The 25,823-nt window shown below is 39.8% G+C and overlaps 1 long non-coding RNA gene across 1 annotated transcript; it reads left to right on the top strand.

The window, feature by feature from the left end:
* The first annotated feature begins 963 nt into the window (after window positions 1-963).
* LOC132079138 (uncharacterized) lies at window positions 964-25,060 on the top strand. Its single transcript, XR_009419351.1, has 4 exons — window positions 964-1,087; window positions 16,215-16,355; window positions 17,932-18,018; window positions 23,454-25,060. It is a non-coding gene; the product is annotated as an uncharacterized LOC132079138 (long non-coding RNA).
* The last annotated feature ends 763 nt before the right edge of the window (window positions 25,061-25,823 follow it).

Raw genomic sequence — 25,823 nt, 5'->3', positions numbered from 1 at the left:
AAAAAAATCCATTAAAAAGCATTGGAACTGAATATATCAAGTAAAGTATTTGTTTAAATAGTAGTAGTTCTCTTGAAACTATCAATGGTTTTAGGAAGAAACTGTCTCTTCTCCGTTTACTAGCAGTTCTTCAGATGGCACTGAAGATTTGAATACTTGTCCTGTGTGGGAAAGGAAATAGCTGTACTTTTCTGGAGTTGCTTTAAGACAAAACGAGTGTATTGGAGAACACAATATCAAGGACAAACGGAATTTTTGTTTCTGACTGTTTTGTGTGTTTGTGGCTGAGATGGTCATAGTGTGAGGTGGTGTTGGCTCCTGACACCAGGCAAACTGAAGCTGCAGCTCTTTAGGCCAGCCAGTCAGTGCCCACAGGTTTGATCATGGCTGCTTTATGCCCAGAACATGGAAATGCAGCCAAATCCCTTTGGTTATGCTTCAGCAGCTGGGAAGATGAGTCCTGTATAATCAGAAATCAACTGCAGAATGGTAATTTTAGTTTAATGTTTTTAATGTTCCCTTACTGTATTGTGCTTTCAGCAAAACTGAAGATATTGCAAATACAACACTGGGGTATGGCTTATAAATTGATATAATTAGGAGCTGGTCTGATCAGTGCTATCAATGTCAGCACATTCCAAAGAAGGCAGGGCTGTTCATTCAGGTTGGCTGCTTGTGTATTCTCTCAATTTGAAGCTGTGTGAATATATTTTATATTTTCCAAATGTATCTGTCACATCCTACCTTAATGGTGACAGCATATCACATCACACCGTGTCTCTGTCTCACTGCATCTACACTGGTGTCTAATGAATGCTGCTGCACAAAGGCTGCTGTTCTCTGAGCAGCTGAGTGAGCTCCTGCCTGACTCAGAGGCTTTTGCTCAGCCCTTTAGCTCTGCAGTTTGTGGCAGTTTCCCCCCTGTTACCCTGTGGCCAGGCTGCACTCACCCTGTGTCTGTTCTCAGGGCAGAGGAGGATGGGGAGAGGCTCCTTTCCACAGCTGAGCAGCACAGAAACGTTTCTGCAAGTTTGGAGCAAAGGGATGTTACCTGGGAGGAAGCACTGAGCACTTCTGGGCAGGCAAGGTAAGCCCTGGCCACACCTGACCAGGTGTAGCAGAGTTTTAAACCCTTTGCCACAGCAGTTTATGTCCACAACACCAGTAATGTGCAACAGTCCTTTATATCTTGGTATATTTTTTGTATATTCCTTCTGTTGCAGTTGCTCATTTGCTGAGTTTCCTCCATGAGTTGTGCAGCTTTTCAGTTTTAACTGCTTTGGTAATCTTTCTTCTCAAAAGGCCCAATACTTCAGCCTTGCCATTCAGGAGGAGAGCCTCTTGGCTGTGCTAACTGAGTTTGTGCCTGCCTCTGTGTATTGACTTCCTGTCATCTCTGAGATTAATTTAAAATAATTCTTGCCTTTAGTAGCCCTTTCCAGTTTTCCCCACTACCTTTGTAGGTTGTTCGTGCTGTGCTTTTCCTTTTCTAACTTAATTTTTTTTCTTGTTTGGAAGAACCCTGTTGATATTCAGTATTAGGGTCTCTGCTGGAAACCAGTAATATGTTCATTCTGGCTGAAGTATTGGCTCCCCACATCTCTGACTGGCTCCTCAGGAAAGGATGGAGATGGATACTGATATCTCTAGTTACTCTGTTGAGGACCCTACCGTTTTGCAAAACATGTGTCCATGGAGTTGAAAGCAACAAGGTGCTTCCTGATTTTTAAGTTAAAGCACTTAAACATAAACTTGCCAGCTCTGTATGCCTTCAGCTAGATAATGGAAGTACAAGAGTTGTTTTATATTTAAGCCAGCAGATAAAAGTGGCCTTTTGAAAAGTGGAACATTCCTTTAGCAGGAATCACAAGCAACAGTCAGCTGTTTTTAGGGTGGATGGCAAAAGTATGTTCATGAGGACAGATGTGGAGGATTGTTCTGTGTTTACATATAAGCCCAAGTGAGTGAGTTTGTTTCTTTGGCTAATAAGTTGCTTCAGTAAATACTGTTGAACCTGGCTGGCATGCTGCTATGTTGGGAAGTGCAATAGCAAAACTCATGGAAAGATTTTCTCTACATTGTAAAGTTGTACAATAGCTGAGGTTTGGTTTCTGTGTCTGTTTTGCCAAGGAGGTAAATTGTACCAGTGTCTTTGGCTGTTGTGGTTTGCTTTATTATCCATACTGGATGGGACAATGGCTCTTCCCTCTCCCAGCAATGCATGGCAAAAGAGCCCAGGATAATTATCCAATTGGTAGCTCATTAAATAAGTATCTATCCAGGCTCATGACTGAGCATGAAGTTTCTCATGTTTCAGAGTTAAAAGTTACAAGGGAATAAAATTCTTCTCACTAAATGATAGAGAAAACACAGTAGGAGGTATTTTGTTCAGGGAATACAAGCTATTGTCCTACCCTTGTCCAGAAGGCTACATACATCAAGGAGAAGATGTCTTCCTTACATTCCAGCTAAATCAATGTTATTTCTTCCAGAACACTGCTGCTTCCGTTTCTAGAGATAAAGAAACATAGCTCACTGTCAGGAGATAATTCCTTCTCTTGGGCTTTCTGTCCTTGACCAGTAGAAGTTTTTATTTTTCTTAGACAAGGAAGCCTTTCTTTATCCCTGGAAGATTAAATTGTCTTGCTGGTAGATCTGCCTTACTGAAGAAATGGAGGAGGAAAAGCAGATAGGGAAGAAATAGAAAAGAAAATAATTCAAGGTATCTTTATAGTCTCCTATTGTTAGGATGTCAATTACTACCATATATCACCTACACAGCAAACTTGTCATAGCTTGGGGTATTTTTTTTTCTCTCCACCTAGTAGAAAATGTATCAGTTATCCATATGAAATCTTTTTTATCGTGGGATTCATCTTTTAAGTATAGCTGTGATGCTCAGAGGGATTTACTTTTTTAACTTGCTATTCAGAAGGATGAATGTTTAAAGATCATAGTTTTTTAAACTCCAGTTGTGTATTCCATGGGAATAATTGAAGAAAATGATGCCCTTTTCAGCTTTTTGAGTTGGCACAGCTCTTGTTTGAGTTGCTGATGGCTCACACTACAGAGTGGTCACTGCTGGCAGATCCAGCAGTGCATCTGTGGCTGGGGTCTCTGGTTTAACTGTGACCCTCCTTTTGATGAGTGCAGAGTGCTTTAGTTGCTGTAAACATGGACTCTCCAAAACAGTGGTCAGGAGTAGAAAGGAGCTTTAGGGCCTGAGGAAAGGCCAGGCTGGCTCTGTAAGGGCCCAAAGGAGGCTCCCAGCTGCAGCTGGCAGGGGCAGGGTGCTGTCAGTGCCCCAGGCAGTGCTGTGGGTTCAGGGGCTGTTTCAGCTCTCCTTGCTGACAGACTCTGCTGGGTGGGCAGGTCTTAGCAGTGAGCTCTTAGCTCTTATCAGACATCCAGAGCAGCAGGAAAGGCAACCATTTATTCACAAAATGCATTGACTTGCAGACCTTAGATACAGCTTTTCCCTTCTGTTGCTGCTGTGGGAACAAGAACTGACTTGTGTTCCTTGGAGCCCAGGTATTCATCCCACCCTTGGAAGGAGGGGCAGGTGCATCCCTACACCCTGGCAGGGCTTGAGTGACCCTCTGAGAGCAGCTCCTGTCCTGAATGCTTTCCTTGGGAGCTTCAGCATTGACTGTGGCCAGGAAAGGTTTGCCAGGAGGGCTCCCAGCCCTCCCTGGGGCAGAGGGAGGATAATGAAGGGAACTAAAAGGTGAGAGGTGTCAAGAACTTGGTCAAGTTCTCCCTCCTTGATCCACCTAGTCCTTATGTAGAGTCAGTCCTCTATTCCTTTCAATTAGAGCTCCATCCTACTTTTCTGTCCCTTCCAGTTTGTGGATTTTAATCCTCTCTCAAGTCTGTTTCATTTTATTTCTTCTCTGCTTTCATGACTCAGGACATTTTTCCTTATTTCCTTCATGCTATGTCATTTCTTGTGTCTGGAACAGTGTCCTCCTTTTCTGAAAGGAAACATCAGTTCAGCAGGAGGATTAAAGGAGATTTTAAAATAAATTCGGAGGGAGTCTCAGAAACTGGAAGAAAATGGCAGGAAGTTTCAATTTGAGTGAGCTTTATTTCTGTATTGTATAATATAATTCATAATGTTATTGATATCTATAAAAGCATAAATAAAAGGCAGCAGTAGAGGTTAAAAAATCAAAAGCTCTGTAAAAGATGTAAAATTAAATTTCAAAATACTTTGAGAAGGTGAGAAATAAAGCCAAAAGATGGAAGAAGCTCCCCCAAACCAGCAAAAGAAAGCCCATCTAGGCCAGTCTAAGTGAATAGGTTAGGAGCTGAACAGGAAGGGAAGGTTAAGCAGTTTTTGTTTACATTGTACACAGAAAGAAAAAATACCCACAAACTTTCCTCTGAGTAAAGGGGACCAGAGAAGCACTGACAATACAATTTGATTATATTGCTCAGACAATGTTTAAAACTACACAAACAATCTCTCAGCTTTCTCCTCAAACTTTCTCTCTGTCTTTAAATAACCAAAACCACCACAAACCACCACAAAATATAAATCTCAAAAATGAGCCATCAAAATGACAGATTCTTCTTTAAACTTACTTTTAGAGGTTAGATCATAAATTCTCTTCTGTTGTAATGAACATGATTAACACCATAATATTTCCTTCAATGCCACCTTGAAAAGTAAACAATTCAATGGAGAATTATAATTATAAAATGTTCCATGCTCTACTCTCATTTAACACTGCATTTCATACCAGGTACAGCTGCTATTACCAGAAAAAGATTTGTATAACCTCTGTCAAATTTCCTACAAATGAAATTTTTTCTGCTGCCAGTGTGGACCTACAACTTGTGGCATGATCCCAGTGCTTGAATACTTATGACCTTTGGTGAAAGAAAAGCAGAACTGAATGAGATTTGATGGGAGTACATCAATAAAATAATGATAAGTTATATGAAAAGACACACCACATTTAGTTTATTTGTCATAAGCATTGTTATCATCATCTTGCCCTAGAGACTATTTTCAGGTTATAGGAATCTGCCTAACTTCCAACTTACATAGCAACTTTATTAATTCGTTTGTTTATTTATTGAGGCAAATGGTGGTTTGCATCTGGTCTGGTGTGCAGCAATCTCTGCTTCACTGCATATTGCAACTGTTCCCTTAAATGTTCTGCCCTGGGCCCTGCAGCATTAGGCTGTGTTGGAAACAAGGAATGCTGCCTCCAGTTGCACAGCAGGTAGGGAAATGGGTGAATCTTTCCTTTTCCTGTAAGAGAAGGGTTGCTGTTTCCCATTTAGCTAAATTATTTTAAATCCAGGACAGATTTGATTTGGGAAGTGATGATGAAATCTCAGACAAAACAATGATTTTTAATTTATGATGTGTCAGGTTGCTCCTATATCAGTTGTTACTTCTGCTTGGGTCCACTTTTCTCTTTTGCTGGTTGAATGTTAGGCATGTAAGGCTAGTGCATGTTACTAATATTGGGGTATTCAAGCCTTCTTTCCTTACAAATAAACAAATTCTAGGTTTGCCTTTTAAAACCTCAGATGTTTAATTTTTCTGTTGTGTTTCCACAATGTCATCTTAGTAAGCTGATTGGTTTGATTTGATTTGAGTTAATTCTAAATGGAAACAGAGAAATGGAATCTCTCTATCCCAGGCTAGAGGAGTAAAGACCAAGCTGAGTGACCATTCCCTGGTAGGCCCTGGGTGTGTCAGATCTGAGTTTAACTCGAGAGGCCTGATGGGCTGCTCAGCTCTTACCTGATACCACTTGCTAATGGGAACTGCCCTTGCAGAATTCTGTTAAGCATAATAAGGTACATATTGGATAAGAATAAAACCAGCTCAGCTTTATGTGACTTGCATGCCTGGTAATGAATAGAAGGAAGGCACACACCTTCATGAACAGAGAAATTTAATAAAGTCTCTTCCTGGAGTTGCACCAATGGGACTGAAAGTTTATTTCAGCATTCCAAGGGCAATAAAAAATCTAAATTTAAACTCAAAATGTACTCAAAAGAGTATACCCAGAGGCTATGTGCTGTTCAAACTTTGTTTAGGTCATAACTGCTTATGTAAAGTTAGTTTACGCCAGCAAGTATTGTTCTGTTTTTGAGCAGAACCTCTGTTGCTAGGAAAGGCAGAGCAAGTGCAGGGGATGCATCTCAAAGTTCAGATCTGCTTTAATTTTGCATTTAATTCAGCTCTTTACTGCTTAGTGCAGAGCTGTGTGGGGAGATTTGAGGCTCTTAACCTTCCTTGTGCAAACACTTCTAAATCTGTTCTGATCCATTCCCCTCGTTAGACATCTCAGATGTTTGGGGTTTCTGAAAGGAGAGGTGAAGAAGATGCCAGGTGAGGGTTTGCTGTAGCAGGTAAATGCCTGTTGTCATAAACACAGACTGGGAGGGCTGAGGATGAGCAGTAACCTGGTCCCAACCCTCACCTCAGAGTGTCACTGGTCCATTGTGTCTTGTGAAACCTGTCAGCCTGACTTTGCAGAACTGAACATTTCAACTTTTCTTAGAGCAGATATTGATGGGACTGGCTATAAGATGCTGTGTCTCTGGCTTCTGTGAGAGAAAACTGCAACTTTTCAAGCTTTTAAAATACAGTTTTGGGGAAATAATTAAAGTTACAATGTTTTTTCATTCTTAGGGTTTTTTTCATTCTTTGGAATAGTTCTGCTATGGGAAGCATGCCCAATATTTAAGATATTTGATATCACAACAAAGATTGAAGACTAATTTACATAAAAATACCACTTATTATTTGTGAAAGGCCAAAAAAAGTTTCAATATATTGGGAGACTAATATGCATAAGATGTAATCTCCAAAACTGACAGTCTCTAAAACTGCAAATAAATACACAAAAAAACCCAGCTGAAGAGAAACAGTTACATTTTATAAACAATAAGATATATTAAAAAATCCTCTAATAAGCATCTCTTGAAAAAGGTTTCAACTTCTTTTTGTTTTTTCCGCACCTTGCCAATCCCTCTTTCCTGTCAGCTCCTATTTCAGGTACCCTCTGTCCATTTTACCTGCCTTCCCAGATGTACTTAGACCTCTTTTTATCTTTTGTTATCTGTTTCACAATGACTGCTGCATGGATAACACTGCTGTTATATGGTAAACAACTTCACTCATTTGCATGCTATGCTGATAATTTGAGGCTGTTGGTAATAAAATATTAATTTATTTTTAGCTGCATAGCTTGCAAGTAGTTGCAAGAAATCAATTTTTTTTGGTTTCTTCATAATTATTGTGTAGTATTTATATTGTGTGTTCTCCATAATCTCACTGACTTCTTTTTACTCACAGAACCAACAGTGGCAGCTCTCTGTCTTTTTAGATTGATTACCCAGGAGTGAATACCAACAAGAGAATTGTACAAATGCAGCCATGTGCCCAAGAATGGCACAGATTGGCAAAGGCCTGGGTAAATGTCCTCCCAGCCATGTGCACGTTTTACCAAGAATTCACAGCACCTTTTTGTTTTATGTGAACATGGTGTGGTGTGTGGTGCTACCTACACAGTCCCCAGGAAATGTATAGAGAAGATGTAGTTACTGCTTGCCATTAAAAATTGCAGAGCTTCTATAAAAAAAAAAAAATTCAGCTTTAGTATCTTTCCCCTTCTCTTAAATAATATTATAGTAATTAAATTTTAATATGTAAGTTCTTTGTAGGTCATTAGTGGTATAACAGTGCATATATGTGCCTCTTCAGAAAACAATTCAGTCCATAATCTCATAATGTTGATTCTATCTGGCAGTTTTATTTGAACTTAATTTCTTTTTCACCTAATGCTGTTACCCCAAGAGTTATGAGACAGACATCAGCTGACAGCGCCAGGGGAAGGATAGGTATTGATGACAGCATAAAAGCAAAAGGGGAGGAAAAAGAATAGCTATTGTAGCATTTATCAGTATTCTATTAATAGTCTGCTCAGACACAACTGTGGAATAAAACAGACATTCATACTGCAATTTCTTGCAAAGGTTGAAGCTATTCATCTGCATGGTTACAAGGCAGAAGTCTAAAGCTTTCAGGTATTATAGCTGTTTCATTGTATTGTTATAATCAGAAGCAACACCTTAAAAAGCCATTGCCTTGGGTGTAAATACTTTTTGGAAGGAATGTAGCCAGCCATCCTTCCTAGAGTGCTTTTTAAAATAGTGTCTTTGCAGTTTAAAACAAAACTACAGCCAAGTACTCTGAGCAGGGAACAGGGCCAGGACTCTTTAGTTTAGGGCTTAATTGACCATCCAGAGAAGTGGACAAAATGCCTCTTATTGTTTCCCATGTTTTTTTATTGTTTCAGTGAAGGAGAATGTTTTCACTGCGTGTACCCAGGTAGAGATAAGCACCACAAGAGCTGATGTTTTTTGTTACTGTAGAAGAGACTGGAGCAACAGGGTGGGAGACATGCCCAGAGACAGCTGCCAGGACTGGAAACCCACGGATCCTGGGAATGTGTGTAATGCCCATGGAGAGCTTTGTAATCTGATCCTGGGCAGCAGCTGTGCCCTTACCTGTGCTCTCTTTCCTGCCCTCCTGGAATGGAGATGTTTTGGGCTGAAGCAGAGCTCCCTATTTGGGTCATGGGCTGGTTTCAGAGCGTGTAACTCTGCTGTCCTGAGACACCTGCATTAGGAGCTCTGGAGCAGAGACACCTGACTCGGCCTCTGCAGGTGTCTCATTCTCTCTCCTTGATATTACAGAGCTCTTAGGGCAGCTGCTTTCTTAATTAGGCACCTCATCAAGTGTGGTCTGGTAGGGGAATGACAATGGGCTTTGTCACATTGGGAGTTATGAGGGCAAACTTGTGAAAACAAAGTAAAGGGGAATGAAACTAAAGGAAACCAAACAAACAAACCACACTAAAAAGCAAAAACCACACACAAAAAATGGGTCAGGCACTTGTTGGTGTTAGCCAACCCATGACCTGCTGCTACTTTTCATTACACTTACAAACTGAAACACAGTTAACATTTTCTTTCAAGTTCGAGGTCCTATTATAAAGAGCTCACTTCCTCTGTTACAATGTGATTTTTAAGCAAGGAGAAAGAATTGCTGTGAACAATGCAGATTCTCAAAGATGGAATTTCAAAAGGTCCAAAATATTCCTCAATTTTGTTGCAGTTACCCAACAGTTTCCTCAAGAAAAATGGAGAATAATTAAAGAAAAATGTTTTTCACGTACTCAAATATTTCATTTTTGTTTTAGTGGACTCAGTCTGGTTTGTTTCAAGATGTGTAGAGAGGATTAAAAATTATTTGTCCCCGAACATTTTGAATTTCAAAAATGAGCTATTATGTTAGAATTCTTATTTTAAAACCTGGTTGAGAAAATGCATAGCTTATTTTACTTATTTAGAAAAGCTATGTTTTCCTACAGCTCTTTAAAGTAATGAATTTCTTCTTTTGAGAAATCCTGGATTCTGAAATTAAAACTGCCATTTGATTTTCAATTGGAATATTTTATTGTTGTAATTGTACAACAGAGGTACAATTGCAACTGGGATTCTTTATAAAACCCATTTAGTCAAAATATTAGGACACTGAAGTGGGTTCAGATTGCATTAGAGAGCACTTGCTATGTTCAGGATTCTTGGCAGAGAAAGGAAGAAAAAAATAAGCGATTCTATGTCAATGTTCCCAGTTTTAAGATTTAGATATAATTATTCTCTTCATTTTACATCATGTGCTCTTCTCTAGTCAGTTGTGTAACTTTAGATTTTGCAAGCTGAGTGAGAAAATTTAAAGAAAGTCCTGCTTTCAGGTGGAATGGTTTTCCATGCTTAAAAGCTGAGTGATAATTGGATTCTGTTTCTAGGGACAAGGAGTATTTGGTAACTCTGTAATAATTACACTAAGGTCTCCTTGATTTTGCTGTTTGCACTAGCCAGCCCTTGAAAGGAAATATTTTGTGTGCACGTTTCTGTTGTCTGCCTTGTGTCAGAAAATGCATGTAAAATGCTACCCAGTCTGACACCTACTTTGTCTCCAGTGTTTTCCTTGTGTAAATGACTTCCCAGCTGCATGGAAATAGGAAAATGTCTCCTGTTTCAAACAGAGCTTTCAGCATTCTGGAGGTTGTTCTTGAAGTCAATGGAGGGAATCTAATTGTACTTGTTTTATGTGAGATGAACCAGCTTGAGAAAGTCTGTGAGATGAACTTAGCTCTCCTTTATTTTGGTGAAAGTTTCTGGCAAGCAAAATGAATTGACGAAATGAAATTAATGCCTCCGCTCATGTAGGAGAGATTTTGCAATGCACTTGTTTTTATCCAGTTTTATGAACATTGAGATTTCCACTGTCTCAAAGTTCTAAGAGGAAGCTTTAGTCCCTTTGGTAGCTGAAGTAAAACGAGACACTTGAAATTATGAATGCAGAATTTAAAATTTAACATTAAAAAGGTGAAAAAAAAACCAGTTACAAGAGAGTAAGTTCTGCTGAAGGCACTTTTGTATTGCAATATTTTAGAAAAACTACTAACTAAAGATTTTTTTAACCCAGAAGCATATGAAGATAATTCTCTTTTTTTGACATGCTTTACCTTTACAAAGTTCCTGGGCTGTTGACAGGTACAACAAGACATGTGCTACCCTTACATGCTATTAGTGCAGCAGGCTTTGAAAAATGTCTAATGCATTGGCATATCTGACAATTTAGGGTATTAGTTAACAGTAAGACTTTGTAAATAGAGTGAATTTTAGCTCCAACTGCTGACTTGAGCATTCAGTCAACATCTGCAGTACAGAGCTGAACAACAAATAATGTCATTTTCTGCTCTAGAGATGGAAGTTGGCGTTATACAGTGTGTATGGCTCAGCCTCAGAGCAGTGGTAATTGCAATGTATTGAAGTTTTGCATTGTAATAAAAATAGAGACCATTAGTGGATACCATTTATGTCATTAGTATTTAGTGGCTGTGTGTTGCAGCTTTTTTAGTGCTCATAAAACTGTCTCTGCTTGCAGATATGTGACAGCACTGATATAAATTTAAATGTTTAGAAATCCATAAGACATAAAATATAGATAGTAAATAGGGGTATAACATTATAGACAGAACCTTAATAATTTGGCACACAAATGTTTATATATTTGCATGTCTAGTGCAGAAATTAGCATAATGGTGCTCACATTTATACTACAGATGAACTTGATTAAGCAAAGAATAACAAGTGAATTAAAACTAAGGCACATCATGCAGAAGCATCAGAGAATATTTCAGGTCCCCAAAAGGGAATTTGTGGTGTTGAAAGGTACATCCTCTGCACACATCTGGTGGGATATTGATTTTTCTCTTTATAGACTTTTTACCAGTTACAGCACCTGTTCCACTAACTAGTATTACAGATGTTCTTAAGAAGTCATTATGTTAATTAAACAATAAAAAAGATAATAAAGTTGCTAACCCTAAGATAGAGATTGTCTGGCACTAAGTTAATAGTTCTGGGGCCAGCCAGCACAGGGAAGGTCAGGTCATGGTGTCCAGCCCAAAAGAGCAATATCTTGTCAGAAAACTAGAGGCTGGTGTGAGGGCAGGGAAGCAGCTGGCTGAGGAAAGACTTCTTTGGAGGATGGGGTGGGAAAAAGTCCATGAATATAGCACAGGAGAATTTCCCTAAATTCCAAATGTTACACATGAGACAAGTGTGCAAGTCACAGTTTGGGCTTCCCACTACATGATTTTTGTTCAAGAAATTTGGAAGCCTGTTTGATTTCCATGCAGCAGACCTCTGGGAAAGCTGTCTTTTTCTTTTTTTAAATTAATGTCACTTCGATTCTGCTGGCAATTACACTAACATCTTTAAGAGGTTCCCACCAAAGTTGATTTTTCCTTAGGAAGTTGCCACCGACGTTGATTTTCCTTTAAGAGACTTCTCTTTGTGCTTTACTGACCCTAGCTTGTGTGTCAGTGACAGACTTGAAGCAAAAAGTTCTGAGATTTGTCTTCTGCACACTCCATGCCCATTGTCCTCAGCTCCGACCTTTACATCCTAGAAACACCCTGCAGGTTTGTCACAGAGCTCTCAGGGCATTTGGAAATCAAATCATAGAGCACTAAGGAAGAACACAGAAAACTATAAAAACACTTCAGTCATTAAGAGCAAAGTGACAGCAAGCAGTGTTAGAGTATGAATCCTTCCAATTAATTTTCCTTTCAGAGTACTTTTTGTAACATTTTTAATTCTAAGTTTCTATGAATTCTTTGGCAACCTTAGTTGTGTCTTTCAAAAGAAAAGAAAACCTTTGATAAACATTCTGAGTCTCTTGAATAAACAATGATAGTGCCCTGATTTCTTTGAATCCTCTTTGTTGGGAAAGGTGATAGTTGGAATTTGCAAAAAGCTTATGGCTTACATTAATAGTTGTTAAGGTTATAAAATGAGATCCTTTTCAGAAGCTCAAGTAATATCAGAAGCAAAACATAAGCTCTCTGTACAGTGAATATAAATAATTCTTTCTGTGGCTCCAAGTATTTCTTACAATCTTATTATGGAAAGTGTTAAACTGAAAATCATATTGCTCTTTACAAAAACATATTTTCATCTGTTTATCCGTACAAAACAGACCAAAATGTAAATCTGTAAAATGCTTTCCGTCTTCAAAGCAGCTATTTATATGCATCTAAATTCTAAAATCTTTTTGAAACTTTAATTTTTATTTCTGATTGTGGGATTCAGTGTCACTTCTTAGCACATTGAATGCTGATGGCTTTGAACATACAGTATGGCACAAAGCGATAACTTGTGCCCACTACCCTGCTGACAGCCAATTCTAAAGGAAAAGTCATTTTTATGCTGGAGTTTTGATTGATTTTAGAATTAATGGAAATACTAAAGAGCATAACAAACTACTTTAATTCCTCTCTACACCACTATACACTTGTTACCTTATTTATCCAGTTAACAGCAGAGGTTGCATTCTGAAACTATTCTTCACTAGAATTACTAAACCCACTAAGTTTTAATGCAGGTGACAGATAAGTTTTGCAGTAAATAATGGTGTTCTTGACTGGGTCTGTGCACACTTATCAAAAGCATATGTAAAGGGGGAAGAATATTGGAATGATAGAAGTGGGCTCCCTATCATCTATTGTGTCATAAGGTAGAAGGCAAAAGACTGTTTGGATTTCTGGCAAAACCTGGGTGAACCTGAAAAAATGCTGTACTTCAAGGTATTTCTACTGGAATAATTGGATTAACTGTAGTTACCATTAAACCTGATGCTAAATCTGAGTGTAGCATATTCCCTTAAGCAGGACAAGTAGATGCAATGCTTTGAATTGGAAATGCAAGTTGTATTGGTGGTACTTGAAAGTACCAGTAGGACTGTGCAAAGCATATTTTCTTGATAATGTGTTTTCCTGTATTTTCTAACACCTATTTTTTAAGTTCACTCTTGTTCTGACTGCTGGGTGATACCTGGTATCTCGCTGCTCTCTTGTACTTCTGTCTGGCAGGTAGGCAGTGTGTCATCCCAGAGTCTTACAGGGCATCCAGCCTTATTAGATTACCCAAATTACTGCAGGTCACAGCTGAGATGCATTAGAGGAATTTAATAGGAAAGCTCACCCAATATGGGCTCTGCTGTTCTTAGGGCTCCTTATTGCTTTCATAAGAAGTGAGGGAGATTATTGAAAGACATATTTATAAAATACCTAGTGCAGTGCAGCTACACTCCAGGTTTATGCCAAATTGGGTGCTGAACCTGAATGGATTCGGGCATCTGCTGCAGTGCAGATTACAGGTCACCCTGTGCCCTCACACATGGAGGTTGGCCTCCTCCTGCTTTGTTTAATCCATCTACAAAATTGAGAAAAACAAGGACCTTCATGAAGAAACAGGTATGCATCTGGGTACAACTGCCCTGGGTAAATAAATTATAAAGACAGAGGCTCAGCTGAAGGAATAATAAAGGAAATAGAAAGGAAGGAAACATAAGTCTCTTTTCTCCTACATGCATTTGTCATTAACTTAGTGGTGTGCTGTGTCTCCATTTATTGGGTGTGTTAAGTCTCACTGGACTTGCAGCAGAACAGATCTGGGGTCATTGTCTTTCCCTGCAATTCAGTGCATGAGAAGCACTATGTGGTTAGGTTTATTGGAGGGAACATAGGCACAGGCTTTAGTGACTTGTGAATGAATCAATAAAGCATGTTCCTGTAGGTTTCTGAATTGTCTCTTTCATTAAGAATGGAATTGGACAGCAGAAGATTGATTTCTGTGGCAAATCAGAGGGGGTTTTTTTAGACCTTAGTTTAAACTGTGGGTTTTTGAAGTAAAAAAGTGCCATCAAAAATATACAAGACTGACACTGCTAAAAGGATCATAAATAGTTTAAATTTCTTTTTTCAGAAGATTTTTTTTTTAACTCAGAATTACAGGAGACCTGATCTTTAGCAATGCCCAGAGCTGACTAAATGAATGGCAACCTGCTAAGCTCCCACAGCTGAGGATCATGGCTTACAGAGTACTGGATATGGTGTTGGGTAAAAGCTATTTGGAAGGGCAAACATTCACAAAAAATATTACTGCTAAGGTTATAACTGAGATTTGTGTTGCTTATAGCAGCTCTTGACGATGAAGCGTGCTGTGTGGTGAATATACAGGTATGAAACTGTGTTAAGTTTTGGCAGAGAGCTGTTTGATTCTGCTTATTTTTGCAGCATCACCATATGGCTATGAAATTCTGAGGAAACTTACCTTTACAGAGTTGGTTTCTCTGAAAATTCTTTTCTTGCATGGCACATCCAGGCTTACTTAAGTGTGGCAGTGCACCTTGACAGTGCTGTTTTAGGACAGTATAATTTGCTTGTAGATAACACAGTATCCATCTTGGGGGCAGGGCTTTTAGTACACATATGTGCCTTTATCATCCTGAATCAGTTTTACTTTCATGGACAGACAAGGGTAGTGCTGCATATGCATTTCTTAATTTTTTAATAGGCTCATCAAGTCAAATTTTGTATTTCCAAATCCTCAGGGAAATGGAGAAACGTGGATGAGCCACAGTGCTGAGTCTAGACAAAAATTAGCTGAATCTAAATCAAGAGCAGCATCAACAGTGATACATAGAAGCACATAGCTGTATTAAGAATTGATAATTTGCCAGGCATTGTTTTCCACATAGGCAATGTTGTAAGATGTCTATCAATAAGCTGCATATTCCAAAACAAGTTTAAACCAAATATTTTATCACAAAATGTGTCATCACCTGTTGTATCAACTTATCTCTAGCTTGCATGTGCATACCTGCAGAGGATGATGGTGTTTTCTAGTAATTCTCTTGAGAGGCAGTTACATTAATTTTCTAGTAATTGTTATGTAGGAATTACAAGCTACCTACATGTAAAGAGTTTATGAATTATTCATCGTTTGGTGCAAACCTGAATCTCAATTCTGTCCTGTTGTCCCCTCACTGGGATCTTGTGTAGACATCCTCCCCAGCTGACTGCAGAAGCATGTTTGTACCTGAAGGGTGCCCATAAATGCTACTCATACAGAATTAAAATGTTGCTATTGTGGTGCAGTGAGAGATGAGGGTGATACAGGGCCCTAGTGGGGGTTTCTAGTTCAATTGTCTGTTACACAATCACAATTTGTGATACTTTTTTTGCATTGTTGTGTCACAAACACTGTCAGTCAGGGACTTACTAAAGATGGGCAAACTCTGCAGGATCTATAGGCCTGGGTAAGGCACCCAAAGTCTCTAGCAGTTTTTCAGATCTTAATGAGAGGTGGTGTTTTCTCTCAGTGTTTTCAGGCATAAATCTTTCCCTTTTCAATAGTGTATCAATTTTTGCAGACTGCCTTATCACCCAGGGCAGAGGAAGTAAGCTGGACATTTGTGCTTTCTGTCTAGAGCAGAGCATTGGTTGGGATGAACATCAGCAGAAGTTACTGAGGAGTTTCCCCAGGCAGGGTTTTAATATTGTCTTTGATGTCCGGAGGAGAATGCAGCCTCAGCCATGGGGGTTTCTCTGAAGTCATTATTAATGTAATAGCCATAATTAAGGGTCTGTCCCACTAGAGAGTAAGAAAGGAGTAAGAGACTGATCTTTACTCATTGTTGTGTTTACAGAAGGGGTTATGCAGCACTCACTGGCTACAACCTGATAGCTGTCATTCTAGGGGACTAATTTTGTGCTCACTAAAGATGAATTAGTGCACATTATTTATCTTGATTTTTACAGGATCCATTGCAAAGCACATCCAGTAAAGGAAGACCTTTATTCTTTCTTACTCATGAGAAATATCTGTCAAGTCACTGAGTGGTTTGATTGAATGAGAGCAGTGAAACTGCTTTCTATGGTGGAAGATTTTTAAAAAGAGAGGTGAGTGGCATTTTTTTCAAAATTTGACTGTGGTTGTATGGCAGAAAATGTGAAGTCCAGTAAGTGAGTTGCCCAAAAATTAGAAGCATCCCTCAGAGGTGTGGGAAGGTGCTCTCTGTGTTAAACTAGTCATCATTTCCCCATGAGTGTGTCCCAAAAAGGAGTGTATTTAGGTCTACTCAGGAAGAAGAGATGTCCTTGATTCTGAACTTTGAGGATCCTTCATGGTAAAGAGGATGGAACATAAGCATGCAATGGCTTTCACATTTCTGAGTGGTGGGACTGCCCATAGCTTTGAGGAGTGCAGCCCATTCAGGTTGTGGTGTACCAGCAGGACGTGGGCTGCCAAAGCCCTGCATGGAGGGAAGGACAAGTCAGAGTGGGAGTGAGAGCCTGACAAGTTCAGATGAAAAGTGGGGTAATAAATGTGTGGGGTAATAAATACTGGTGTAAGCCACTGAGACAATGGATTTTCCATTTACAGATTAACACTGGAAGCATTTCAATAGGATGTGTTTTACTCAGACAGGAGTTGTGGGGATTGATGCAGAAATAACTGAGTGAAAATCTCATATGAGATTAGACCAGAATGTCTGATGGCCACTTTAGATCTTATTAAAATTTTAAATGTTAAACTGGAATCTCTTTATGTTAGATTTGAATGGCACTTCTTGGTGGACTTCACAATAGCCCAAGTAGCATTGAGGCTTCCATGGGACTGTAATTTTGCACGAGCCCATGCTGCATGCCTGAGGACACTTGGCCTTATAACCCTTGCTTGGGTAATACAGACAGCCAGAGTGGACCCAAGCAGCTAAAAGAGACAAATGTGTTGTGGATGAAAAGGAAAGGAGAGTCAGTGAATATTAAAAAACACCACTGTCATAGAAGGATAACATTGTATTTTGGCTCAAGTTCCACAGATGGGTATTTAAAGCCCTCATGTAAATGTGATGAAGTGAGGGGCTGAGACAGTTCCCCTGACTTCAGTGGGATCATTTTGAAGAATAGGGTTAAGTGATTCTTAGTGGACTGGGACAGAGAAGAATACTGACAACATGGTTATCTTTTGCATCTAGGGCTCTTTTCAATCTCTGATAAAATTTGAACCATAAAGAAGAATACATAGTAGGAAATTGAAGAAGAAATAAAAAGATCCAGAATGAAAATTCTTGAGGCTTAGCAGAGGAAGGGGAAAACATATAAGACTAAGAAGTGCACATGGAAGTAGTCCCCAATTAGTGTTTAGGGATGACAAACACTCTGGAGCCATAGGGGGAATAGGAGTAGGGTCTTTACTGAAATTCCCCAGACTGAAATAAGGCTACTTCAGTCTGTAAAGAAGTATTTTCCAGAGCTTGTTAATTGGGTTGATATTTTGTTAGAACAGTCAACCAGTGATGTTGAACTATGCTATTTTAATGTTCATAGGTAGATGTTATATTAATTTGTAAAAAAAAAATTCTTTTGATTTTTCTGTGTAGAAAAATAAATAATTTCAGTTTAAGAGGTCATGCTAAAGTGAAAAATTAAGCATTTATCCAAACCAAAATTCTTTTGTAATTTCATGTTGTAGGAACACGGAGTCCCTTAGGCATTTACAGTGCTTGGAAATGACTGTCTTACCTGGAACTCTGGGTCACTTCTCAGCTCAGGTTCACAGGTTGGTCTGGGTCATAATTATCACAAGAATTAGCTGAAGACCATAGCAATTAACTATTTTTATGGCTTATTATCATATTCTAAATACTAAACTGTTCTGTCAAATAGTCTTAGGGAGATTTGATAGCTGACCGACAGACAGTGCACTGCCTTTGCTTACATACTTAAGCTACAAGTATTTCTAGGAAGATATAGCTTATTAATTCATTATTATTTTATTGATGTTCAATTGATGTCTGATTAAATATAAATTAGACACTTGGTAATAATAATGTAATAGGATGAGGCAGGTGAGATTCCCCCAGGATAGTTTGTAATGAAGCTTCAAATTTTTAATAATCTAAAACTCATAAATAAATTATTACAGGTGAAACAAATGCAAAAATACTGAAATAAGCTATAAAAATGTTAAGTGCTGGTGAAGAGACACGTAATCTGCTGGGAGATGTGTGTGAGAACGTGCATTTGGCACTAAGTCATGTCACTCAGAATCAGCACTCCCCTCTCCTTCCAATCATTTCATATTTAGGTGTGGAGCCACCCCTCCTATCCCATTATTATGCTGCACCATCCTGTTGCCAGACATTTTGCTTTGCCTGGGAACAGTGTTAATTTAATGCACTCAGGTGACCCCAGAGGCACTGGAATGACACGGCAGCAGCAGCCCAGAGTGCTGCAGTGATTCCTGCTGCTCACAGAGCTCGGGCCTCTTCTGGACAGTTGTCTGTGAACTCTTCAGGGAGAAGTCAGGGGGAGCTGTCTCTTTGACCACACTGTCAGTGCTGAGAAGGACACATCCTCTCACTTAGCTACAGCTTTCATCTTTTCCTTGGAAGACAGATTTCCCAGGTGCTCCTCTGTTTTTCTAGTTAGCAGGGAGACCATGTCTCCCTTAGATAAGAAAAAAAAGAAAGGAGAACTTACCCTTATGTAAGGAAAGAAGGAGGTAGAAAAGGAGAGGATTCTGATAGTGTATTTGCTGGTTTTGGGGGGGGTTTGGGTCCCCAATATCCTACAAAGATTTCAAGAGATCTGAACCTCCCCATTTCTTCAGTAGAAACAGCACCATTATCCCAGCCTTGAAAGACAGAGTGAGATCCCAAGGCAATACTCAGTGTCTGTATTTTAGACTCACCATAGTGGGATCTGCAGAAACTCAGCACTTTGTAAAAGCTGCTGGTAATTTGAAGAGTTAAGTCATGCAGCAGGTTAGTAAATGTAAAGAACCTTAGTTCCTAAGATAAATTTTACAATATTTCCATCAGCGAAAGTAAGGGATACACAAAAGCCTGAAAATCTGGCCCTGTGACCATAGTTACTGGTTTAGCCTTTCACCTAAAATTATATTCCAAGAATCTGATAGTTATTGAATGGCCAAGGGGCTGTAAACTAGAAATTTGGCTCAATACAAGGCAGAGAAAAAGACAAGTATGCTGCTTTTCTGATGTGAGAGACCTTGGTTGCTAGGAGGAAAGCATTCAAGTGTTTGCTTATGTTTTGCTGGGGTGTTAACAGTGTGGGATAAACAGATAACACCACACCTCTTAAATAAGATTTTCTTAAATAGTGAAACTATTCCCTAATGAAGAAATTGCAGTAATCACATTTCTGTAAAAATAGGGAGTTATTACAGCACTATGTAATTAAAGTGCTGTATTTTTCCAACAAAAATCTGCTGGCAAATAAATTTTTGTATATTTTTGTAATTGGAGATTTTGAAATCAACTTGTTGAAACACAGAAAATTGTTGCCTCTCCATTACAGGGTAAAGAGAGAGGAGTCACATGTGTGATTTGTAGCATCCATAGCAGAATTATGTTCTTTTTGGTAGATGTGGTTATTCCTGTGCATCTGCCAGGAGGCCCAGGGGTACAGAAAACACATCCAGCTTGAATCATTCTTCCCTTTTTCCATGATGTGCTAGGCCAGCATGGTCTGGTGGAACTGTTTGCAGTTCCTGTCCATACACTTGCTGACACTTCTCTGGGGAACCACATTAAGCAATTGCTTGGGTCACCAGATGTCTGTGCCTCCTCCTTTGTGTGGCAGTGAAGGCTGGGCTTGGGAGAAGGTCCTGCCCTGCTCTTGATGTTGTTTGCACATTGCCCAGATTTCTTGTGACTTGTGTCAGTGTGAGAAAAAGCCCTTCCCAGGCTCTGCTTGCTGCCTTGGATGTAGGAGTGCTGTTAGAGATGAATAAATGCTTTGCAAGATCCCTGCCACTTTCTCATGCAGCAATTAGAGAAGTCTCAAGGCCAGTTTCACACTTTAGGCACCTCTTTTTTGCCATTTTGTTGTCCTGCAAGAAAATAAGATTCAAATTACATCAAGCACAGCACCTTCTGCTTCAACTTTGATGCAAAGGTCTTATAATTGAGAGAATTTATGCGTGTAAGAACTGAAAGATTAAATAGACATTAAACAGGCATTTAAGCTGTTTGGAGCCCTATGTGCCTCTGCTGTGTGTACATAAAGCTCAGCTCAGGGAATGTAACAAACATTCTGCAGCCTCCAGAGATACCTACAAATTTGTAGTTCTGTATTTGCCCTTGTCTCCCTTTAAAAGGCTCCTGTTGCTGCACATCTTTATTCAAAGTTACCTCTGGTGAGGCAGAGTAGAACATTTATAGTAATTGGTAATCAAAAGGAAAGAGGAAACAAGGAAACAAAGGAAAAGGCCAATAATACAAGACAATTATTAAGTGCCAAATATAATTTGTCAAAGGAGTTCCTTCTAAATTGGATGAATGCAGCATTTTTTCAGATCAATACTGCCTCAGTACCAGCACAGTTCTGGTAGCTTTTGGCTAACAAATAAGAAGAATTGATATGTCCTAGGTGTAAACATTAAGACCAAAGAACTTAGTGGATTAATGAACCTTGACTGTGGTCAGGTATTGTGTAACCTTGCCAATAGGTCTTGACTGTGGTCAGGTGTGCTGCAAAACTGGGACTGGCAATATGCAAGGGTTGAAGCTGGCACAAATCACATCCATGCCCTGATTAGCTATGAGCCAGCCTCGTAGATCAGCACATCCAGAAGTTCAAAGCTCCACAGCAAACTGAGCTCAGTAGTAAATATTATCAGGGGGAACATGCCCTGGTTCTTGGTGATCTTAGTAGGAAAACATGTCTTGAATTCAGAGTTTGAGCTGCCTATCAGAGGAAGTGCATTAAGTATTTAAGCCAGCTGTTGCTCATCTTCATCCACACATCTTACCCAGCTTGAGGCATTTAATTACCAATATAAGGTGTTCTTGCTGTGACTTAGTACAGAATTATATTCTTACCCTATGTAACTATAGGTTAAATACTGTGTTTTATTTCCAAATACATGGTGAGAATAGAGAAGCAGGTGTCATACAACAGAGGGGCAACCTCATAACAGGAAATGGCAATTCAACTAAAGCTTCAGAGGGGGAATGATATTCTGGGTACTTCATAGACCAGAACACCCTGGTAGCCTGCTGACAGAAGGAGGCAGCTCATTGTTCTTTAGCTGGTGTTCATTAGCCCTCACTCTGCCATAGGAGCCCCTGACTCTGGCAGCAGAATTCTACATCTGTGGAAACAAAGCCTCACAGTATAAGCCAACCATTAAAACTTGCTGAGTCCCAAGAAACAGTGTTTGCACTGGAACTCAGGCATCCTAATTCACAACCAGCACAGCTTACTTGAGACCAGACCCAGTGGGGCACTCTGGTATCCCCTGGGAGGGAGGAGTCATCCATATGTGTGCACACCTACAAATCCCTGCATCTGGCAGCCTCACACCTTCCTGAAGACAGCTCTGCAGCAGGAAGGAGCATCACAGCTGCATTTTTCATCAGGAGAATATGCTAATTTCTGCTGCAACAACTGTATATTACCTGGCAATTATTCTCTTGGGTTCGCTTTATCTGTGGGTGTGTTTAGAATCCCCAAATGATTACATAATAGGTAGAAGATACCTGATAATATAACAGGCCTTTTCTATTCTTTCTAAAGCTGTATTGATATAATTTTTTACATGTCATTGTGTATTTCTCAACATCAATCCATTGTGAATCATGCAGACACATCAGTGAAAGAACAGAACCTGCTGCACCCTGTGAGCAACAAGAAATTTCAGCTGCATGACTGCAGAAGGGCTTTGCAAGACCACGAGTAATTTTTATATTCAGAGTTAAATAGAGCAATAAGATAGAATTTCAGCTTTAGTGCAATGGATTGCAGCTCTTCAGTCAATCAAATTATAGTTCAATCAGTTCATTTTAATCACTTCTCTGGAGAGAAGTAAACTCCTATGTTGAAGAATATGCAGCAATTTTATTGATGGAAAGTTTAATTGTTTCATTTTTCCTTACCGTCTGTAACATACTAGACTTTTAATCAGTGGGAACTGAAGTTATAATGAAGTAAAGTCCACTTTCCACAGTTCACAACTAGCTGAAAATAATTGGGTTGAGACTCCCATCCAGACAGTGTAATGCCTCTGGCATTTTCCTGAAAACTACACTTAATTGCTTTGCTGATGTTGTTAAGTGGTCCTAAGGGGGATGAAGTAGTAAAGCTGCTCACATATGCAGGGAAACAATACACAAAAAATGTCTTACAAGGTCCTTAAAGGAGGACCAACTAGTGACTAGAAGACAATATATTGCACTTTTCTCCCCCTTTTGGGAAAAGTGCAATATATTATACCAGAGAGAATACACAGGAGAGGCTGATAAAATAAACTGGAAATTCTATAAACACTATTTTTATTTAAGGGCAGTAAGCTTGGGAGCCAAAATACAGAAAACGTCAAGGCAGAGCTCCTGCAATCAAACCTGCATCTTTAGGCTAGCCCAAGTTGCTTGGCATTTTTATGCTGAACACTGGTGAGCTGCTGCCTGTCTTCAGCACCTTGGCCTGAGGAACAGATGTACTCTTGTCCCCAGGGAGGGAGGACAGCTTGCTCTCTGTTCTCTAAAGTGACAGGATGTGAGCCAGCCATGAGCTGAAAGCCTTGTCCAGGCATCAGTGGGACCAGCACATGTACTCTGTTAGGCTCTAAATGTAGCCAGAGAAGGAATAACACTTTGGCATTTCTCCTTATTTACTGCATTCTTAGGAGACCCTCCATGATTGTATGGCAATTGTTAAAAATGATGAATTAACTGACAGTCTCAAGGATATTCTGATGAAGAAATGCAATAGCTGTTTAATGGAGAAAAATATTTATTTAAGCTACTGCCCACTGAAATCAGTGTTAGAGCTGGAGCTGTTTTGTGGAGAACTATGGAGCTAATTTAGATTTTTTTAAGTGAGGGGCTTTTGTTGGGGTGGTTTTTTGTCCCTGTTTATTTAGATATGTGGGCACAGTAAAGTCTCTCTCAACAACCTGACCTTCTTTGGCTGCTATTTGTGTAAACTTCAGTATGACCTTTGCTTATTCTGTTCTTGCTTTTACAGGCTCTGAACTGAACAACTATCCCCTGACAACTCTGTAGAAAGGAACATAGGCAAAATTGAGCCATGGGGTTCTAAAGCTAAAATCTTAAAAGTTCCCTTAACCCTATATCTGATCCCAGGAGCCTTTGAGAGTCTCTGAGTTGGTACCTCAAATTTTGGCCAGCACCTGAAATTATGCTTTTTCCACTGAAACAGGCTGAAGTCTAGACAGGACTCAAGTGCCTTGACATGTAGCCCCATGTTAGCCTGACCATTCCCCCTAATATTAATAAACTTTAACACGTATTTCTCCTGTGGTGAAATAATCCCCTCCCATGTGCTGGAAGCGCCAACCATCTGCCAAGGAAATCAGCCCTCGGTGAGAAAGTGCCCTGTGTCCAACTCACTCTGCTTGCCTGTCTCTGGGAGAACAGCCCAGCAGCAGCAGTGCTTGGGCTCTGCTCTTCCTGGGCTCCTGTTTTATCATGAGCAATGTGAATGCTTTGCAATGGTTTCAGCAAATGCACCAAATGAGGATTGTGTTGTGACAACTGTTGGGAGACGGTGCTTGGGTGTTGTATTCTCAGAGATGCTGAGGGACTGGAGGAGCCTGGCAAATCTACAGTGCAGAGGGCAAATAACCAACCTGGTGTGGCTGACTGAAATTTGCCTGTGTTGTCTGGCTGGTTTAGAGGGTTCCCTGCCCTGAACCTTCTTTTGGGGGCAGGGTTGCTGTCCCAGAAGAAGTTCTTCCTGGAGCTGTAATGCAGTCCCATGCAGCAGCACAGCTGCCAGCTGGCCTATATTGCCAAGCAGAGCTGCTTGCTGGGGCTCACATGCTTTAAAGTCTTAGCCTGGGTCTCAGTGGAAACAAGGAGGAGAATGATTTGACACACATTCCCCTGATTTGACATACTGTATGCTTACAACATGGTGTGTCCTCCACAGGAAATCCAAAGTACATGTTGCTGTGCAGGCACAAATCTGACTGTTCCCAATAAAAGGTTCATGTGGAAAGATACAATTTTCATGGTTGTCATCAAAGCCAGTGTATGTATTCATTTGTGGAAGCATGTCAGACACCATATGTCACTAATATGCCTTTGATATGATGGTGTCTGAATCATTTTTTTAACTATCGAATGGCATATGTTTAAATGTAAGCATCTGTTCTGTGTTTGTACTGACTCTATTATTTATTCTTTATTTCTTATTTTCTTTTGACTAAAAGTTTGATTTAAACCTAGAAAAAGTGTGGGATTCATCTTATTTTTAAAGAAGTAGAATTTTGGTAGTATTTCAGCATGTGGCCAATGTGTATCTTCTCAAGGACGAGAAGGTAATTTAAAAGATAATTTTTCTCTTTTCAGTAATCAGAAAAAAAATCAGTTCCCAGGCAAAACAAAGATTATATTTGGATTATATTTGACTACAAGTTTGTTAAATGAAAAAAATATTGTTTTAGTGTTGAGCAGGTTCTGCAATGTATGGATTTGCTGAAAATAAGTCCTTGTAAGAGCCATATGTTACACCATGATGACAGTAAATTGGTTCTATGCAGAAACTTTTCTGATTCAGTTAAAGAACTTGCTGTATAATAAATGACTTAATAAAGAAATGAAATAATACACTATGTTTGTTAAGCTATTCATTATACATGGAGGAAACTCAAAACCAGTGTCACAACAAAGGGACTCAAAAGTAGTTATTGCAACTCAATGATCAACTGAGCCACTGCAGCACCCTTCAGGAGGCTACAGCCAGCCTAAAAGGCACCGTTTGGGCAAAAGCAGGGAATGATACTTTACCATGATAGGAAAACAAGAAGAGACTTTACGAGCCAACTGGGGATACCTGGAGAGTCCAGACAAGAGTGTCCAATGCTCAAGTACAGGAAAAGGCCTGTAAAGAAGCAGCCACATTGGCACATGGTGGCAGGAAGAGGCCCATAAAGAAGTAGCCATGGTGGCACACTGTGAATTACAGAGCTACTCAGTGACCCCTAAAGCCGGGCTCTGTGCGTGTCCCACGGCTATGGCATTCTGCCTTTCAGTAAGAATAACAAATGTCAGCTCTTGGTGGACTTAGGCAGCCTGGGCTTCGTATTCTGTTTGTAAAGTTTGGCTCAGGCCTTTAACAGGCCAACAGCCATTGCATAAACATTGGAAAATCAAATCTGCCTAAATCCAAAAGCTTTATGTCACTGTCACAGAGTTGTAGCATTTCATAGCCACAGCTTAAAACGAACCACATCAAAACAAAGCAGGAGCAGCTGAGTGCAGCTGGTTTGTAAAACAGGCCCTGAGCAGCCCAGAGCGCACCTGCGGCCATGGCAGAGCCCTGCCCGGGCGGCCGGGACCAGGGGCCTCGGAATCAGTCAGTGCCATCTTG

This window comes from Ammospiza nelsoni, chromosome 13 (assembly GCF_027579445.1).
Source record: "Ammospiza nelsoni isolate bAmmNel1 chromosome 13, bAmmNel1.pri, whole genome shotgun sequence".
NCBI lineage: Eukaryota > Metazoa > Chordata > Aves > Passeriformes > Passerellidae > Ammospiza > Ammospiza nelsoni.
Note: the sequence above shows the minus strand (reverse complement) of the source record. Positions and strands in the feature narration are given on the sequence as shown.